Below are 17,870 nucleotides of genomic sequence, written 5' to 3' on the forward strand. Positions count from 1 at the left end.
GTGTTCACGCTCCAAAATTCTGAACAGATCCTACATTAACATTTGAAATAGTTATCACACATAAAAACAAGACTAAAAAGCAAAGCAAACTATAGAACATAAAGCCAACGACATAAATAATGAACTAAGGGGCCTTTTTACTAAGCCGCGGTAGGCTCTACACATGTGCAATGTGCACCCTAATGAAACTACCGCCAGGCCAATATGCCCCTCACAGCAGTAATTTCAGATTTGGCATGCGCCCATAACACCTGGAGGAATTATTTATTTCCCCCTATGTGCCACCATTTCCGGCGGTAATCGGCAGTTGGTGCACACTGACCGGTCACTGTGTGTGTAGTGCATGAGCCCTTACCTCTAGATTACTAGTTTAGTACCCATGTTTTATTATTCCCACCTTAGTAATTCCATTATCTCTTATTTGTCCTGTTTATCTGTCCTAATTAGATTGTAAGCTCTGTCAAATAGGGACTGTCCCTTTATGTCCAGTGTTCAGCGCTGCATATATCTAGTAGCGCTATTGAAATGATAAGTAGTAGTAGTAGATCAGTGGGTGGCATTAAGGGCTCAGGCTGGTTTTAGACGGGCGCTGGTTTCAGTTTTACCGCATGCCCTCTTCCTGTCACATTAAAAAAAAAATCTTTTTTGCAGACACGATAAAAACTGGCCTGGCACACGCCTAATACATGTGCCTACACTGCCGCAGGCCACTTTTTCCCACGGCTTAGTAAAAGGGCCCCTACGAAGTAAACAAGTATCCATCACTTAAATTTGGACGTCCCTAGACATGGACGTTTCTGACTTTCGGCGATTTTCGAAACCAAAGACGTCCATGTCAAAAACGTCCTAATGCAAGCCATTTGGGTGTGGGAGGAGCCAGCATTTGTATTGCACTGGTCCCCCTGACATGCCAGGACACCAACCGGGTACCCTAGGGGGCACTGCAGTGGACTTCATAAATTGCTCCCAGGTACATAGCTCCCTTACCTTGTGTGCTGAGCCCCCCAAGATTCCCTCCAAACCCACTACCCACAACTGTACACCACTACCATAGCCCTTACGGGTGAAGGTGGGCACCTAGATGTGGGTACAGTGGGTTTGTGGTGGGTTTTGGAGGGCTCGCTGTTTACTCCACAAATGTAACAGGTAGGGGGGGATGGGCCTGGTTCCGCCTGTCTGAAGTGCACTGAAGTACTCACTAAAACTGCTCCCGGGACCTGCATGCGCTGTCATGAACCTGAGTATCGCTATTCACAGTGGTTTGAGAAGATAGAGGGTCTCCTGTTTGCTCCACTATTTGATGATTGAAGACATTTAGAGTTCCTGAGGAAGTTTTTTAACGAAACCCTGCAGTGTTGGACTCTTGATGCTTTAAAAATAGAGATGCTCTTTTGCATTCGTGTGGAGATTACATTTTGGCAAGGCGGCTTTTGTGAGAAGCAATATGTGAAAAAAAATAGTTTAACAGCTAAGTTGGAACACCTAAGAAAATCAAGGAAAGATAAGTGAACTTTATTTTTCAGAGCCTCTTGAACATATGAACTACTACTACTTAGCATTTCTATAGCGCTGCCAGGGTTACGCAGCGCTGTACAAGTTTAACATGGGGAAGGACCGTCCCTGCTCAAAAGAGCTTACAATCTAAAGGTTACAAACTATGTAGTCAGTGTAGGTATCATGAGTGGGGAAGGTGGTTATGCGCCAAAAGCAAGGGAGAAGAGATGGGCTTTGAGTAAGGACTTGAAGATGGGCAGGGACGTATGGGCTTGGGAAGGCTGTTCCAGGCATATGGTGATGCGAGACAGAATGGGTGGAGTCTGGAGTTAGCAGTGGTGGAGAAGGGTACAGATAGGAGTGATTTGTCCTGAGAGCGGAGGTTACGGGTGGGAACATACGGGGAGAGGAGGGTAGAGAGGTAATGGGGGGCTGCAGATTGAGTGCATTTGAAGGTTAAAAGGAGAAGCTTGAACTGTATACGGTAACGGATCGGGAGCCAGTGAAGTGACTTGAGGAGAGGGGTGATATGAGAGTATCGGTTCACGCGGTAGATAAGACGTGCGGCAGAATTTTGGACAGATTGAAGGGGGGATAGATGGTTAAGCGGGAGGCCAGTGAGAAGAAGGTTGCAATAGTCAAGACGAGAGGTGACGAGCGAGTGGACGAGGGTTCAGGTGGTCTGTTCAGAGAGGAATGGGCGAATTTTGCTAATATTATAGAGGAAGAAGCGACAGGTCTTAGCTATCTGCTGGATATGGGCGGAGAAGGAGAGGGAGGAGTCAAAGATGACTCCGAGATTGCGGGCTGAAGCGACGGGGAGGATGAGGGCGTTGTCAACAGAGACGGAAAGTGAGGGAAGAGGAGAGGAGGGTTTGGGTGAAAGACAAGGAGCTCAGTCTTTGCCATGTTCATTTTCAGATGCCAGTTGGACATCCAGGCAGCGATGTCTGAAAGGCAGGCCGAAACTTTGGCCTGGGTTTCGACCGTCATGTCGGGAGTGGAGAGATAAAGCTGGGTGTCATCAGCATAGAGATGGTACTGGAAACCATGTGATGAGATCAGCGAGCCCAGGGAAGAGGTGTAGATCGAGAAAAGAAGCGGTCCAAGGACAGAACCTTGAGGAACCCCAACAGAGAGCGGGATGGGGTTGGAAGAAGAGCCATTAGAATATACTCTGAAGGTGCGATGGGAAAGATACGAAGAGAACCAGGAGAGGATGGAGCCCTGGAACCCGTATGAGGACAGTGTGTCAAGAAGTAAATTATGATTGACGGTGTCAAAGGCGGCAGATAGGTCGAGGAGGATGAGGATGGAATAGTGACCTTTGGATTTGGCGAGGAACAAGTCATTACAGACTTTAGAGAGTGCTGTTTCTGTCGAGGGCAGTGGGCGAAAGCCGGATTGGAGCGGATCGAGGACGGCCTGAGAGGAGAGGAAATCAAGGCAGCGGCTGTGGACAGCACGTTCAAGTAATTTGGAGAGGAAGGGTAGAAGAGAGATGGGGCGGTAGTTGGAGGGACAGCTGGGGTCAACTGATGGTTTTTTGAGAAGTGGTGTGGCTACAGCGTGCTTGAAGGTGTCAGGGACAGTAGCAGTGGAGAGAGAGAGGTTGAGGATGTGACAGATTGAGGGGTTGACTGTAGGAGAGATGTTATTAAGCAGATTGGTGGGAATGGGATCAGAGGAACAGGTGGTGCACTTAGAGGAAGAGAGAAGGCGAGCAGTTTCTTCTTCGGTGATCTCAGGGAAGGAGGAGAAGGAGGAGGAGGCCAGGCTAGGTTGGTTGGGGGAGTGGGTTAAGAAGTCACAGGGAGGAGAAGGCTTGGAAGTGAATTCAAGGTTTATCTTCTGCACCTTATTGCAGAAGTAGTCAGCTAATGTTTGAGGAGAGAGTGAGGGGGGGTGGGAGCGGAGGACACTTTAAGTAGGGAGTTGAGGGTGGCGAAGAGGCAACGAGGGTTGGAGCTGAGAGAATTAGCTAATTGAGAATAGTATTCCTGCTTGGCAAGGAATAGGGAGGACTGGAAGGAGGATAGCATGAATTTGTAATGGGTGAAGTCTGACAGGGTGCGAGATTTCCTCCAGAGTCGTTCAGCAGATCGGGTGCAGGAGCAAAGGTAATGGATGAAAGGGGTTAACCAGGGCTGAGGATTAATGCGCTTAGTGGGTCGAGAGACAGATGGTGCTAGGGTATCCAGAGCAGTGGAGAGAATTTCATTGTAGGCAGAGACAGCCGTGTTGACAGATTCGGAAGACGAGATGGAAGGGAAGAGATTGGAGATGTGAGAGGATAGGGTAGGGGGGTCGACGGCCTGGAGATTCCTGAAGGCAGTGGCTATAGTTGGGCGAGGTTGAGGGGGAGGGTGATGAAGTGTGAGGGTGATTAGGTGATGATCTGAGATAGGAAGGACTGAGGTGCAGAAATTGGAAGGTGAGCAGGAAGAGAAGAGAACGTGGTCGAGACAATGGCCATTACGGTGAGTAGGGGTGGTAAAGCATAGTCGGAGGTTAAAGGAGGATGTCAGAGTGAGGAATTTAGAAGCGTAGGAGTTGGATGGGTCGTCAACGTGAATATTAAAATCACCAAGAATGAGGGATGGAGATGAGGGATCAAGAAAGACGGTGAGCCAAGCGTCGAAGTCAGTAAGGAAGGAAGAGAGGGGCTTATCAGGGGGGCGGTAGATGACTGCAACTCTGAGTGGTGTCAGGTAGAATAGCCGGATGGCATGAGTTTCGAAGGATGAGAAGCAGTGAGACTGTGGCAGGGGGAGGGGTTGGAAACTACAAGAGAGTGATAGAAGAAACCCAACGCTTCCACCACGTGCGTCTGGGCAGGGAGTGTGGGAGAAAAGATATCCTCCATGGCATAAGGCTGCGATTGAGGCAGTGTCGTTAGGGGTTATCCAAGTTTCAGTTAAAGCGAGCAGTTGAAGGGAACGGGAGATGAACAAATCGTGGGTGAAGGAGAGTTTGTTGCATACTGAGTGGGCATTCCATAGGGCACACGAGAAGGGGAGGGAAGCGGGGGGGGGGGGGGGGGGGGGGGGAGAAGGGGAATAGAGATGAGATTGGAGATTTTTGAGTCGTGTTTTGTGAGAGGGACAGTGGTACTAGGGGTACAAGTTTGATGTGCACATTTGACATTAATTTTGCTGTTTTACAGCACCATTGTGGTTTTTGAGAAGAAAGTGCATAGATAAAAGAAAAATATTTAAAAAACCACGGAGATGCTCTATGATTGAGATGCTCAACCACCCTTGAGATTTACAAAAACAAGTGTGATTTCTCGTTCTTGGGTGAGTTAATACTCTGAGAGCCCTCCAAAAATACTTAGTATTAATGCTACAGTATATTTAACATAGACTGGGTCGGATGTGCTTCAAACTTTTATTGTACTCCCGTATCCACATTTTTAGTCTCTGGTTAATTGTTTGTGTTGTGATGAACCTGAGTATGACATCTGAGGCTGGCACGGCATATTTTTAAAGATGTTTTTGAGGGTGGGAGGGGGTTAGTGACCACACTGGGGGAGTAATGGGAGATCATCCACGATTCTCTCCGGTGGTGATCTGGTCATTTCGGGCACCTTTTTGTGCCTTAGTCGTAAGAAAAACAGGTCTGGGTGAAAACGTCCAAGTGTTCGTCAGGGACATCCTTGGGGTTTTTTGATTATGGGTCAAGGACGTCCAAGTGTTAGGCACGCTGAAGTCCCGCCTTCGCTACACCTCTGACATGCCCCCTTGAACTTTGGCCGTCCTTGAGACGGAGTGCAGTTGGAGACATCCTAAATCGGGTTTCGATTATACCGATTTGGATGTCCCTGGGAGAAGGACGTCCATCTTCCGATTTATGTCGAAAGATGGACTTTCTTCTCTTTCGAAAACGAGCCCAATAGTAATCTATGTAACTTTGTAAGTCTATGTACTTTGAAAATGAGCCTCCATATCTCCTAAAATCTGGTAAGTTCCAACTGAGCAAAGATCCATCTAATACCAAGTATTACACATAGATTGAAAATTTTGCTTAAGGATATTTTTACTAAGAGAATGAAAAGTAAACTACAACCCCTCCCCCGTCCAAAAATCTGGGATCCTTCTTGAACCGCAGCTCACCGAGACATACCTAGAGGCTCTGCCAATACCACATACACTTTTATCTTTTACCTCACGATAATCTGCAAACTCTTGTATATTAATAGCAGATTGTTTAGCTTCTGAAGCAGGCTCTTTAAGTAGCTCTTGAGTAGCACAGAGCAACTACAATTTCATTGGAAAAATAAGATTTCTTCACCTCAGACAAAGCACCGACAGATTGGCGGAGCAGGTGGGGGAAGAGAGGTTGGCGACTGGGAGGCGAGGATAGTGGAGGGCAGACTTTTACGGTCTGTGCCAGAGCCGGTGATGGGAGGCGGGAAATACTGCTGGGCAGACTTGTACGGTCTGTGCCCTGAAAAAGGAAAGTACAAATCAAGGTAAGGTATACACATATGAGTTTATCTTGTTGGGCAGACTGGATGGACCATGCAGGTCTTTTTCTGCCGTCATCTACTATGTTACCCTATGTTACTATTATAGTAACCCAGCTTGTGTCTGCACAAGGAGCAGCAACATGACATCCCATGCTTCAACCAGGGGAATTGTGTCCAAAAACAGTCCTGCCTCCTTCTAATATCAGTAGGATCTACCAAACAGTGATGAACTTCAATCAACGTTTCACAACAACACCAAAAGTAAATATAAAATAGTTAAACCAGGGCACTGATTGGCTGGAGACATTATGTACGTTAGCTCAAGCAGATGTTGCCACAAAATAGGACAGGATAAAAGTCAAATCCAAAATTTGACTCTGCTGGTGAATGGAGCCAGAAACAGTTTGAATAAAATCCAAAAATGACATTATATGTGAAAAGTTCTCTACCCCTAAAGCTAATTAAACAGTATCAACATATAAGATTGAAATCTCCAACAACTAAGAGGAATATTAGGTATTATTAGAAATGGAATGGAAAACAAAAATGAGGACATTATAATGCCTTTGCATCACTCCATGGTGCAACCGCACCTCGAATATTGTGTTCAATTCTGGTCACCGCATCTCAAAAAAGATATAGTGGAATTAGAAAAGGTACAGAGAAGGGCAACAAAAATGGTAAAGGAGATAGAATGACTTCCCTATGAGGAAGGGCTAATGATCTGGAAATCAGAATGACAACTGAGGTGATCAAACTTGTAAACAACACAAAACTATTCAAGGCTGTTAAGGGAATGAGACTAACTATACCGCCTTTCTGAGGTTTTTGCAACTACATTCAATGCACTTTATGTAGTATATATGGGTACTTATTTGTACCTGAGGCAAATGAGGGTTAAGTGACTTGTCCAGAGTCACAAGGAGCTGCAGTGGGAATTGAACCCAGTCCCCCAGAATCAATGTCCACTGCACTAACCACTGAGCTACTCCTCTACCCCACATATGGGCTGCGAGAAAAGCTGCAGAAATACCTTAGGAAGTTGGAAGACTGGGCATCCAAATGGCAGATGAAATTTAATGTAGAAAAGTGCAAAGTGATGCACTTTGGGAAGAATAATCCAAATCATAGATATTTGATGTTAGGTTTCACCTTAGGAGTAAGCACCTAAGAAAAAGAATTAGGTATCATCATTAACAATATATTAAAATCTTTTGTCCAGTGTGTGGTGGCAGCCAAAAACGCAAACAGAATTCTAGGAATTACCAGGAAAGGGATAGAAAATAAGATAATAAATATTATAATGCCTCTGCATCGCTCCATGGTGCGACCATACCTTGAGTATTGTGTGCAATTCTAGTTGCCGTATCTTAAAAAAGATATAGCAGAATTAGGAAAGGTTCAAAGATGAACGACCAGAATGATTAAGGGGATGGAACTCCTCTCATATCAGGAAAGGCTTAAGAGCAGTGGCGTAGCCACAGGTGGGCCTGGGTGGGCCGGGGCCCACCCACTTTGGACTCAGGCCCACCCAAAATTGTGATACTCTTGCTGTGGCTGGTGGGGATCCCCAAACCTTGCCAGCTGAAGGTTTTCTCTCCTTGGGCACCCAGCACTCTTCCAAATGTCAGCCAGCAGCACTTGCATTGAACTGACACTGAGACTGGCCCTTTTGCACATGCTCAGTTTTCACACATGCAAAAGCACTGAGCATGCACAGCCTGCCAGCAACAGCATTAGTTTGAGGCAAGTGCTGCCGGCTGCCATTTGGAAGAGTGCTGGCTGCTCGTGGAGGAGGAGGAAATCTTCATCTGGCAGGGTTTGGGGATCCCCGCCAGCTCAAGTATTTAATATTTGGGGTTTGTGGGCAGGGAGTGGTGGAGAGAGGAGCAAACCAGAGGGGTACCAGAGAGGGCAAATTCCATGCCCACCCACCTTGGGCTCAGGCCCACCCAAAATTGGCCATCTGGCTACGCCCCTGCTTAAGAGGTTAGGACTCTTCAGCTTGGAAAAGCAACGACTGAGGGGGGATATGATACAGGTCTACAGAATACTGAGTGGTGTAGAATGGGTAAACATAAATTGAATTTTTACTCTTTCAAAAAGTATAAAGACTAGGGGCTGCTCAAGGAAGCAACAGTGACACTAAGAAGAAGATAGTATGGGAAATGCGGATATGATCCATTACACACTTGAGACAGCCGTAGGCAAAACTGGCTACAATTGGTGGGGTCAGCAACTGAGTATTGACAGCACTTATTAATGAAAACAGGGTTTAAAAAAAATTTATTTGAAAAGTCACAGTCACAATTTAAAAGGGTAACCAGATGGATTGAGACTACATGGAGTTTTAATGATTGAACTGGGGAGGTTTTTTTATGCCTGTGACGTAAACTACCCTGATAAATTCTGTCACCTATAAAGAAAGCACAGGTGGAGGTAGGGTTCTAAGGCTTCCCCCCCCCCCCCCCCCCCCCCCAGATATATCATACTCCAATGTAGAATTTTTGTTAATCTAAGTACATATGTTGGATATTGCGAGCAATTGAGAAGATTTATAATTGGAACTACTTTTAAAATGAACAGGAGAAAATTTTTTTCACTCAAGAAATACTTGAGCTCCAGAACTCATTGCCAGATGTTGTGGTATCAGTGACTAGTGTATCTGGATTTAAAGAAGGTTTGGGCAAGTTCCTGCAGACTGCTGTTAAACAGTTATGTGGGTCCTGGGTCGATCAGTGCTAATATTCAGTGGCATTGCCTGGTTAAGTGGGGAGGTTGGGCTGTCCTGCCCATTTAAATCACTTTGAATATCGACTAGCTTTTGTATTATTTTTTCCAACTTCCATTGGGTTGGAAATAATAACAAGTGATAAAAGGGATGATCAGTGTCAGACAGATATAAACAGGGGCGGCCCAAGGCAATCTGCCACCTGAGGTAGGGATGAAATGCCACCCCTGCCACTGCCTGCCCGTGCCCCCCCCCCACCCCCGCACCTGGTCTAGCATCTCTCCCTTCTCTCCTCAACCCTTTACCTTATTTTTTTTCCAAAAGGTGGCAGCGGCAGCCTCTTCCCTACTATGTCCCACCTCTGAGAAAACAGGAAGTTATGTCAAGAGGAGGGTTGCAGTGGGAGAAGGGGCCGGTGACAGTGGCACCACAGCAGGGCAGCCTATGGGAATCGCTGCCACTGCCACCTTTTGGGAACAAAAAGTAAGGTAAAGGGTTGAAGAGGGAAGGGGAGAGTTGGCCGCTCCTGGACCGTGCCAACTGAGGCCTCCGCCTCAGGTGACCTAATGGTAAGGCTGCATGTGGATATAAAGAAGAAAGCGAAGATGAGGAGGGAGAAGAAATGGAAAGGAGACCTTGTAAGAGAACTTAGATTAACATAAGGAAAATTGAAAAGAGATTGGGACCAAACCAATTAGAAACTGAAATACCCTGACAAGAAATGTAAAAAGAGAAAATGTATTTTAAACACTTACTGATTGGAAAGTGTCAGCTTTGGGAGATGTGAATCTTATGTTTTTCTATTTTGCACCTATGGGGGAAATGTATTTCTGTTTCTCTTTTCCCTGTATTGTGCTGCTCCTAGAGTCTGGCGTTTTGAGGAGCCTTTATTTCATTTTCTATCTTCCTGTTTGCTTCTAATTAATTGTCCCTTATTCTGCGTTACATGAGGGTACAGCCATGTCCTTCATACCTTGTATCAGAAACTAGTTTGTACCTGTATCTGTGTAATATCAATCTCCATTCACTCAAAAATTGATCTGGCCCAGTTCTTCCACAAAAGTACTGCAACAAGTTTTACCAGCCTTCTGTTCCATTTGGAACCTGATTAGATGTTTGCCAAATAGCTTGTTATCTTTATGAGAATTTCTTGTCAATCTATGAAGCGCAAAGCCCAGAGTAATGCATATGTAGGTCTTGAATTGTGAAGTTTCAATTTAATGCCACTTTCTCATCAAGTGTAGAAGGATAGTGAACACCTCCAGATGGTCTATACAAATGCTTTGCCGTACTTCACTCACTGTTTGCATGTCAAGCATCTCTGGGACTAAATACACCACCAATTAACATCTTATATCCATTTTACAGCAACGACTTCCCATTATTTCATGTGTTTTTCTTTTGATATGTGCATATTGTAGTCCTCTTATGTAACACTTGTGACACTGAAGACTTTTTGGGGACAGAGTATTTTTCATTCTCCCATGGTTTGGAAAGGACTGACACAACTACATTTATGTTTAAGTCATTTTACTCTCAGTATAGCAAACAGCTTGGTACATAAGAGCTCCTTTTACATCCAGCCTACAAAAAGCAGTAAGAAATAACATTCTCCCCCCACATCAAGTTCCCTGTATGATTAGTTACCTATCAGTTTGAGGCAGAAGTGACTGGTAAATTGATTCCTATGAAATATGAACAGTTCCTTTATGAATTGGCACATGCCTCTGGTTGAATATTTTTTTTTTTATTTGTACCCTGTGCTTTCCCACTCATGGCAGGCTCAATGCGGCTTAGGTACTTATTTGTACCTGGGGCAATGAAGGGTTAAGTGACTTGCCCAGAGTCACAAGGAGCTGCCTGTGCCTACAGTGGGAATTGAACCCAGTTCCCCAGAAGCAAAGTCCACCATGCTAACCACTAGGCCACTCCTCCATCAGAAAATGCATTGCTGCAGGTCAGTACAGCTAAGTGGGTAATTCTGGAACCAACCATTGAGCAGCTATACATTTTTTTAGCAAAAAAAATGCTTTTTGGATAAAGAGTTTAGTATATTTCATAATGTCTGCCATTTCTATATTATCTATAAAAATTAAGGGGCCCTTTTACTAAGCTGGCATTAGGTGGTAACGCACAGTTTATGCAGCTTAAAATGAGGTAACACAGGATGCGCTCAGGCATCCTACAGTAACTGCCAAATGTGCGGATGCTGACCACGGGCTAAAATTGTTTTTGAGGAGGTGTGTCGGGGGGGGGGGGGCGGAGAGAAGGTATTCCTGTGCTCAACAGCGCACTTACGAAATGGGTGGCATTAAGTGCTCATGTGGTAATCTTTTTAAAAACCAAACGCTAATGGCAACATTAGCAAATGCCCAAAATTATTCTCAGCATCATACACAACTCACATATCTTTAACTACTTTGCAAAACATATCATTTTGATAATATGGATCTTCAGATGGAACAACACAGGTACTGCAGAATCAACTTATCTTAAGCAGTCGAGTGTAAATTGTCATTGATCCAAAATAATTTTTCAAGAATTTTTTGTTTAAATAACATTGCAGGAAAAAATAAAGCTACTTGGTTTCAAATTTCAAAAATAGTCAGAACCTCTGCTGACATGGCCAGGTTTCGTTTTTTTTCTTCAGGGAAGAGGGTTCACTAAAACGAAAACTTAATATTAATATACATCTTCCTAAAGAATATTGCAAAGCAAAATATACAGCAGCAACTCACATTCAATTCTTCTCACTCCATACTAAGCATCAGGGCAGAAAGCGGAGGTGTCTTTTGCCCTACTAAAATAGCAACCAGTTGATTAGATAAACATAGTAATGATAGGCTGGAACCAAACAGCCTCAGCCAATCAAGGGGTCATTTTACAAAGACTTGCTGAAAAATGACTTGCGGTACTGTAGGCATGGGTTTTGCACACACCCATCCATTTTTTAGCGTGCCTGTAAAAAAGGCCTTTTTTGCCGAAAATGGACGTGCGGCAAAATCAAAATTGCCACGTGCCCATTTTGGGTCTGAGACCTTACCGCCAGCCATTGACTTAGCGGTAAAGAATCCGGGTGGTAATGACCTACGCCCGTCAAATGCCACTTGGTGCGCATCCATTACACGTGGCCGAAAATACAAAATTATTTTTCAGATGCACATATTGGACACACGCCGAAAATGAAATTACCGCAAGAGCCACATGGTAGTCAGGCGATAACCCCATTTTGGCGTGCGTTGGGCACGCGTCGACGCTTATGCAGCTTAATAAAAGGGCCCCCAGGTTAGCAAATAACTGATAGACAGACACAGCAACCATAGGCTGAAATAGCAACCAGCTGATTAGACAAACACAGCAGTGATTGGCTGGAACCAAACAGCCTCAGCCAATCAAATAAGTGACCACTGTAAAGTGGTGCACGTAAATTCTAATATGTGGATCTCAAAAGGGGCGTGGCCATGGGAGGGGCATGGGCGGGTCAAGGGCAGTCCTAAAAATTATGGGGCCCTTTTACTAAGATGTGTAGGCGCCTACACGCGTAAAACGCACGTCAAATTAGAACTACCACCCGACTACCACGTGCCCCTGGTGATAATTCTAATTTCTATGTGCGTGCAATAGGCGTGGCAGAAAATAATTTCTATTTTCTACCATGTGGCGCTAACCAGGCGGGAATCGGCAGTGCACTTGCTGAGGATTACCGCCCGGTTAACTCGTGATACCTTCTCGCTAAGTTGGTGACGGTAAAGTCTCAGGTCCAAAATGGATGTGTGCTGATTTTTAATTTGATGCATGTCCATTTTTGGCAAAAAAAGGCCTTTTTTGCAGGTGCGCTGAAAAATGGACCTGCGCGCATCCAATACACGTGGCCATATCAGCAAAGGCCATTCTTCAGCGCACCTTAGTAAAAAGGACCCCTATGTGTACTGTTATATTATATGCCCAATCCACCAGGTTTTAGTTGGTGTAAATGGCTGCACCTACATTTTAGTCATGGGGAATGTGCTACACATATTCTATAAAGCGCGCCTAACTTTAAGCAAGGTTTAAAGAATAGCACTAAGCACGGCTTTTTTGGGCTCCATATTTAGAATTCACTCTGATATGTATGGCAATGCTTATTATGCCTGTATGAGAGCAGGTGCAAATATTAGTGTGTACTTCATATACGCCGGTAATTGGGGAAACAAAACAGGAGCTGGGCAGACTTCTACGGTCTATGCCCTGATCATGACTGAATAGATAGGGATGGGCTGGAATGTAAATTTTAAGGGGCTTTGACGTTAGTACAAGAACAGTACTGGGCAGACTTCTACAGTCTGTGTCCTGAGAAAGGCAAGGACAAATCAAACTCGGGTATACATATAAAGTAACACATACCATGCAAAATGAGTTTATTTTGTTGGGCAGACTGGACGGTGTTATGATTCTGTTAGAATTCTGCTAGTCAGACAGGGAAATGCTTGGAACCACTCCTGATTTGTCCGTCAGGGGACGAGCTGATGTCAGTGTGATCTACTTAAGCTCACCTCTCCCGTCAACCCCTGCTTTGGCGTTTTCTCAAATTCTGCTGAAGCCTTACCTTTGCTCTGTCTGAGCTATTAGCTCTATGGTTGTGTGGAGCAGTGGCGTAGCCACAGGTGGGCTTGGGTGGGCCAGGGCCCACCCATTTATGTCTCAGGCCCACCCAACAGTAGCACACGTTTAGTGGTAACTGGTGGGAATCCCAAGCTCCGCCAGCTGAAGATTTTCCCCTGATGGTAACGAAAACGCTACTCTCCACAACACCAGCACCTGCGCATGCTCAGTTTTCAGTGCATTCCTGCTACCAAGGTGGAAAGAAGTGTTTCCCCAACTGAGATTTTTTTTTTAGGGGGGGGGGGGTAGAACACTTGGTGCCCACCCAATTCTTGCATGGGCCCACCCAAAATCTGTTGTTTGGCTATGCCCCTGGTGTGGAGTTGTTACTCTTTTCCTGGTTTGCAGTTTTCTATTGCTCTGTCTCTGTCTGCCGGCTGCTGCCTGCGTGTGTCTAATTACCTCTCTCACTAACCTGGGTTTCTCTGTTTGCTCTGGTGCTGTGTGGTGAGTTCCTCCTCGTTCTGTTCCAATTCCTTGGTTTTGCTTCCCTTCCTTCAGAGTTCCCTTTGTGCCCTGTTTGTTTTCTGCTTGGCAGGTCCTGCCCTTTGTTTCTCTCACTGGGGGTTGTTTGTTTGTTTTTCATTGTACTCCTGATTAACCCCTTGTCTGCAGTGTTCCCTGCCTCTGGTTTCTGTCTGTGTGCTGAGGTTGGTTTAATCCTTTGTCTGCAGAGCTTCTCTGCTTCTGGCAGTGTAGTGTGTAGTGCCTGCTTGGCCCACCCTTGGCCTTGGCCTTGGCCTAACCCCTATACTAGGCCTCGGCTGGGGCCCAAGGGCTCACAACCATAAGTACATAAGTAATGCCATACTGGGAAAAGACCAAGGGTCCATCGAGCTCAGCATCTTGTCCTCGACAGCGGCCAATCCAGGCCAAGGGCACCTGGCAAGCTTCCCAAACGTACAAACATTCTATACATGTTATTCCTGGGATTTTGGATTTTTCCAAGTCCATTTAGCAGTGGTTTATGGACTTGTCTTTTAGGAAACCGTCTAACCCCTTTTTAAACTCTGCCAAGCTAACTGCCTTCACCACATTCTCCGGCAACGAATTCCAGAGTTTAATTATGCGTTGTGTGAAGAAAACTTTTCTCCAATTTGTTTTAAATTTACTACACTGTAGTTTCATCGCATGCCCTCTAGTCCTAGTATTTTTGGAAAGCATGAACAGACACTTCACATCCACCTGTTCCACTCCACTCATTATTTTATATACCTCTATCATGTCTCCCCTCAGCCGTCTCTTCTCCAAGCTGAATAGCCCTAGCCTCCTTAGTCTTTCTTCATAGGGAAGTCGTCCCATCCCCGCTTTCATTTTAGTCGCCCTTCGCTGCACCTTTTCCAATTCTAACAGATGGGCCGTACAGGTCTTTATCTACCGGCATTTACTACGTTACAATGTAAATTTATGACTATAATTTAAGCTCATAAATTTATGCTCCTAATTACAAGCATAATCTATTTTAGAGCATAGATTAGGCTTGTAATTTAGGAGCATAAATTTGCTCATAAATTTTGAGCCTAAATTTTAGAAGTGTAAATTTAGGAGCATAAACTTTATAGAATAAGGCCCTCAATGGTTAGTGGAGTGACCTGAGAATCTAGGGAACTGGGTTCAATTCCCACTGCGGCTTCTTGTGACTCTGGGCAAGCACCCGTACATAATACATAAACTGCTTTGATTGTAACCACAGAAAAGAGATATATCAAATCCCATCCCTTTTCTGTCTCTGTCTCTAGTGGGCTCACAATCTAAGTTATATAGAGTTGCCTGGTAATCTTTAAGAACTCTTCAACAGGTTCCAAAACCAGCTGCTCAAGTTCTGGCTGGAATGGGGAGACAGGAGCATATCACATTATAAGCAGTGCATTGGTTTCTAGTAGGTTGGTGAATAAAGTCTGCATTACTCACATTGATTTATTATTCATTGAGCAAGGGTGCACCTTAATACTTATATACAGTTTTTAACATTTATATGTGGTCCAGAAAAAACAGGACCCCAACATTTTACCAAATAACTTTTGCCTGAAATTTGAGACATTTCTGAGTACTTTATTTTTCAACAGAATGATCCAGTGCATCGAGCTCGCAAAACAGTTGAGCTCTTAATGAAACCCCAGAATTCATTGAGCTAAGAGCTCAGTGGCGTCAAAGACTTCGTAAATGTGTCAAGGTTGAAGGAGGACATTTTGAACACAAATTAAGAATTAACTAAGGAGAAAAACGTTATATTAATGCATTTTCAAAGGTCGTACTAAATGTTTAAACAATATTTTGAAACTATGTCAAGGGTCCCATTTTTTCCAGACACCGTGTATAAACCACTGCACTCGCTTAAATCTGAGGGTACTCAGATGCTACATATCCCCTTACTCTGGCTTTACCATGTACCCGAAACTCATAGATGAGCTTTGTCAGCAGTGGCACTAATAGAGTGGAATGTATTGCGATGGGAGCATAGATTGATGGATGTGAAGGGCAATTAGTAGCATTTTCAAGCATAAGTGCCCTAAGCAGTATTCTATAAATGCATGTGTAAATGCTAAGGCCTGCAAATGTAATGGGGTATACACCTGAGTGAAGCATTGGTGGGTCATGGGCATGTCTTCCAGTAATGCATGTAACTTATAGAATACTGTAAGTTACATCCACCCTTGTCACATTTAGGTATGCTCAGTTATGCCAGTTCAATAGCTGGTGTAACAGTAGATTTTCTGAAGTCCAGCTTAATACTGGCTTATGGACTTGTAGGAAATTGTCCAAACCATTTACAAACTCTGCTAAGCTAACTGCAACAAAATCCTGAGTTACATAAGTAAATAAGTGTTACCATACTGGGGCATACTGAAGGTCCATCAAGCCCAGCATCCTGTTTCCAACAGTGGCCAATCCAGGTTACAAGTACCTGGCAAGATCCCAAAACAGTACAATACATTTTATGCTGTTTATCCTAGAAATAAGAAGTGAATTTTTGCTCCTGCTCATAGGACATCCCTTGGACCACCATGGACTTAAAGTAGGCCTGGGGCTGGGAATGGTTGAGGCTTTTTTTTTCCTCTGGAGAAGGGAGGGGGAATTGGAGGGGCAGAGGCTTTTATACAGGTCCTGGCCAATATAAGTGTCATGTGCAGGTCCTGGCTGAATATTTGCCAGGACCACTGCAGTGCCAATTTGTGCCAGATATTCACTGCCAATGTATTAAAAAAAACCCCCCCCCCACTGACCATGTCAGGCAGATATTGAGGGTATTGTTTTTTAAACAAGCATTTTATAAATGAAGATTATGCTGCTATTTTACATGTAGCAATGGATAACTATTTTTATAATTTCTTGTTTGTTTATATTTTCTTATGTTTTTATTTTATACTTTGCCTAGAAAAGTGGACAGCACAAGCTATAAATATTTTTGATAAATAAATAAAAGCTCATTTTGTCTAAAGATGCAAGATTTCTTTAAAAATGATAAGGAGTTTACAATAGGACTAGCTGCCCCTGTAAATACCAGATTAATTGTTTTTTTCAGCTAGTCTCTGCTAGTGTCATAGGAGATTAATGAGGAATTCATTTTGAGACTAATTCACACAACAGACAATAAGCTATTATAGACAAAGTATGGACACACCCCCCACTCATCATCTTCTTTGACTGGTTAAAAAAAGCATAGGAAAGGGTAAAACAGGTTCCTGGCAGCAGGTCTCAAGAAGAGGGACAGTATTACAAAACTGATGCAGTTTCCTTACATGGAACATTTTTCTAGTGCCACAAAGCTCCCATTCACGTGTGTATCATACCATGCAGAACACCATTTCTCATTCTCTTTCTTCTGTTGTGTTTGTGTTGTATATTTGTCTGTCAAAAAAGTGGGGAAGGAGGATGGTTGATTCTCTGTAACTATGCTTACTGTTTTGTAATGACAAATATATTTTGAGCTACCTGCAAAAAAATACATGACTTACCTGTTCCAACATGTACCAGGATTTGGTACAGGGGCTTCTCAATGTTAATCTATCAACATTGCAGAAATACACGAGGGAAAAATACACCTGATTTCAAATGATCCAGGGTAGTGATACTGGGAGGGGTAGAAATGAAGAGGACTCCATGGAACTGGAAACATGATCAAGGGTTTGGCAGGCGCTTAGCCAGATCTCAGGTTTGGGGGGGGGGGGGGGGGCTGAGCCCCAAATTTTGTCCCAACCCCCTGCCACTCTCCGCCTCTGCCACAACCCCACATACCAGGGCTGGTGGGGTCCCCAAGCCCTTCCATCAGAAGCTCTTGTCCAGCCAATGTTTGTTTTTCTGAGCTGCTGCTCTGCCTGCCCTGTATTCCACCTCCCCCCCCCATGCTTGCTTTTAGTTAAATTGAGCATGCGCAAGGGAGGCCCACCCCCCTGCTCATGCTCAATTGCAGCTTTGCCAGGTCTGTGGGTTTCCTGCCCAATTGGGCGGCTTTCCGCGACCCGTTGCGGGCAATTTTTGCTGGCTGCGGGCTGTGGAAAATTGGGCGGCTTTTAAAAAGCCACATTGCAGATT

This window comes from Microcaecilia unicolor, chromosome 1 (genome assembly GCF_901765095.1).
Source record: "Microcaecilia unicolor chromosome 1, aMicUni1.1, whole genome shotgun sequence".
NCBI classification, from domain to species: Eukaryota; Metazoa; Chordata; class Amphibia; order Gymnophiona; family Siphonopidae; genus Microcaecilia; species Microcaecilia unicolor.